We start from the raw sequence: 3,862 nt of genomic DNA on the forward strand, positions 1-3,862 counted from the left end.
ATATGTGTATATATATATATATATATATATATATATATATATATATATATATATATATATATATATATATATATATATATATATATATATATATATATATATAAATCACACATACACATGTTTGTAAGTGTGTAAGTGCGCGCGCGCGCGCGCGCGTGTGTGTGTGTGTGTGTTGTGTGTTTGTGTGTGTGACTGTTTATGCGTATATGTGTGTGTATGAGGGAATGTCTCTCTTGCAGGAATAAAGATATATCGCACATGTTTACTGGAAAAAACTATTGAATTTAAAGTAATACCTACATGATTGTTTTATATGATTATTCCAACAATGATCATGCCTTACATAATGAAGATAATGATGTCTATAATTGTACCTATTATAAATCATATGCAAGGTGAATTTGAACTTTATCTTCAGTCATCGACATGTTTTTATGTATTCTTGTTGCAGTGAGTATACAGTAAGAATTAGTATATATTCTGCATTGTTATTTAATTTACTTTGATTACTTATAAACTACCCACGTACATTAGTTTTTACCTTTCCGTTCCCATAAAAAACACGCATATATTGAGCAAATTTCAGAAAGAAAGGTAATACTGTGGAAATTTCGAATACAGCGAGGATGCCTTGTAGCCTAGTTTTTATAATAAAAGGAGACCAAGACACAATAGCCATCGGCAAGACCTTCGGCATGGCAAACAAGCCGCTAGTCTTAAAACCGATATGTCAGATTGGCGGCGGACAGCCTCTGGGAGTTTTACTTTTTCCCCATACGTACCCTCTGAGCTTTCTTAGTGTCACTTATGTGCTTAAGCCCTTTTATAGTATTGGGAAAATACGCAGAATAACATTAACAGTAAAATAAGATGTTTTGGCATAGTATATAGCATTATCTTAAGAATTATCTTAGCATAGTCCTAAGTAAAGCAGTTTTCTACTTTCTCCTGTTCCTTCAATAAGCTATCTTCTTCCTTCCTTTTCTCGTTTCCCTTCTCTTGCTTTTTTTTCCTTTCGTTCATATTTCTTCATTCCTCATTTACTTTGTGATGTACGTTCTTCTCTCTCTCTCTCTCTCTCTCTCTCTCTCTCTCTCTCTCTCTCTCTCTCTCTCTCTCTCTCTCTCTCTCTCTCTCTCTCTCTCCCTCTCTCTCTGATAATAATTTCCTCTTCTACTTTCTCCATTTCCTTCGGTAATCTCTTACTTGCTTATTTTTTTTTAATTTCCATTTTTCTGTTTGCGTCTATTTCTTTCACTCCCGTTCTTTTTCTTAGGCTTCCGTCCTCATATCTACCCCCTGTCCTTCTGCCCTACTACCATACCCGCGCCCTAGACATCCTCGATATCTGCTCCCGCATCCTGACCCGAACCTGCGTGTTCAAGTGGGCGGCAGTAGATGATTCCCGTCCACGCTGTATTGCTACCAAGCCATGATGGTTTTGAAATGTGCATAAATAAAACTATTGAATTTCCCTGTATCTCGAGTTTCCCCTTGCATATTCCGAAAAAAAAATCGAGCCCAGCCTCGCCAGTGGCGAATAAGCCATGTATTAATTATTGTTTTATGTTCCATATTAATTCTTATTCATGTTTTAACGACTTTTAAAGATGAACCTCTCCATGTACCGTAATCGTAAAATCTTTATTTTACGTCAGTCATGACATTTTATTAGTTTATAAAATTAGTTTATGTTAGGACCTGAGCTCCCTCTCATAGGTGATCCAGTCTTTAGGCGACTGGCTCACTGGAGAGGGATGAACAAAGGGTTCCAATCAATGATGGCTATCTTATAGGTGGAATGGCATCTCCTCTGGTCTCTACCCAGGGGTTTTCACCTACTCACGTGTTTGCCGTACGTGGCAGCCTTGTGCGCTGTGCAGACGGGAGTCCTGGAGGTTGAGCGATGCCGTGCATGAGTACGCCATACGGCTAGCAACACGCCTCTTTGGACGGGTGGCCTGATCCTGGCCCGGTCAGGCCAATCGGCTGCGTCTCCTTCGGGAGACTAGGGTCACGCAGTCATGGCGCCGTTTGGCATCCACACAAGTACCGTGAGTGCTGTTACAATGGCTATTGGCTGCGTATATTCTCTCACCACCCCTTTAGCTGTTAGATATTAGTTCTAACATACAGTTTCCCCTTGTTGGACTTCGAGGTGGATGGGGGCGTGATAGGATAAAATAACTGCTTACTTACATGGCAAACGATTCACAAATCCTCCCACAAACAGAGAAAAAAGTTGACGAACCACGCAAGTACCAGATCATAGCAGTCACTTTGAAGCCATACACGGCTTCTAGTGGCAAGATAAAATGCAAAGCACAGGCTGTCTGTCAGACCTGCTCCTAAAATGAACAAGAACCCATCAGCCAAAAACATCTCTCTTCATGAAAATGTCCAGCAGCTGGATTCTCGCGCTGGCCTCTCCAGGCCTGCACCCATATCAGGGAGACCTCTGACCTCTCAAATGTCCTCCCTGAGATGGGAGCACAAGCTGAACCATCCGAAACAGGTGCTGCTCCTACGACCAGAGCCCAAAATCTAAGCCGAAAGGGCGGTCCGAAACGACCTAGGCCGGAGACAGACTCTGAGGGAGAGTGGACCCAGTAGGCGTTTCCCACAGTTTAAGGTTCACTCTAAACCTGAAGGCTTCGGCAACGCCTACCAAGAATGAAAGCATTGGAGACGCAGAGAAAAAGCCGGGTGTCAATCCGGGTTGCCAAAGACCAAGGTATGATCAGTGTACCTAAAGATGAAGCTACCCCGAATTTCCTGCAGGAAACGAAGGAGCTTAAAGATGGGAGGAAAATTTGTGTCTCACCACTGAATCCCGACGATAGGAGAGTCAAGATTGTGCTATTTGGCTTCTCAGTTTCGTATGATGTGGATCTGATCACATCACACCCATAGGTCGTGGGAGCTTCCCGAATATCGAAAGGGAAGACCCCAACCAGGCGAGTCCTGGTGACCCTAAACTGAGCCCCTATCGCTACCCTTGATGTGGGTAAGTGGGGCACCTACAACCTCATAACGTATGTGCCTGAGCCACTTTGGTGCTCCAGGTGCCAAAAATACGGTCACCACCAGGCCCAAATGTGGTGTCTGTAGCAAGGCACACAACACCGAGATCTGCTTTAAGGCACGCAAAGAAGGACAAAGAGACACAACACCCAAATGTCCCGACTGTGCCAAGAGGCATCATGCCTGGAGCCTGTCTTGCTCTGTCAGGGAGGAGGCGGCCCTCAGGCGACAAGAGGTTGCTAAAAAGCGACCAGGCTTTGTTCCTGCTCCCCCAGGCACCCATGTCTGGGGACAGGACAAAAGGGAAAAAGCTCCTCGACCTCCTAAGAGGAAGGAAGTTCCTCCCCAGCCAACACCGGTTGTCTCCAATGAAAAGGAGTTTCCAGCCATTGCAAATGTTCAGAAATAGAACCAGAGAAATAAAGGTTCAAAGAGCATTATAAAAGCCTCCCCAAGAGACGATAATCTCCTCGTTGATGGGGAAGATATGACTCTCCTGCTGACTGCTGTAGTCACTGCAGTAGCAGCAGCTTTGGGGAGGTCGAGTGAGGAGGCGGATGAGGCAGTCACGGTCGCCATGACGGCAATGGCCAAGACTGTTGCAGTCCTGAAAGGGAGGAAGCTGGAAAGAGCCAAGCCAGCCCCACCCTCACCCCAGGTCGAGACTACCCTCCCTACTACAACCCTGGCCATACCCTCCCACGCACAGCCAAACCAGGCTGAATCTGTGCAGTCAGTGCCAGAACAGGCTGACCTTACCCAGGTAAAGCAAGCAAAGAAAAAAGGCACAGTAGACCATTGATTGCCTGACAAACAGCCTAAAAACGTATGAAAAATC

The sequence above is a fragment of the Penaeus monodon genome, chromosome 6 (genome assembly GCF_015228065.2).
Source record: "Penaeus monodon isolate SGIC_2016 chromosome 6, NSTDA_Pmon_1, whole genome shotgun sequence".
Taxonomy (NCBI): domain Eukaryota; kingdom Metazoa; phylum Arthropoda; class Malacostraca; order Decapoda; family Penaeidae; genus Penaeus; species Penaeus monodon.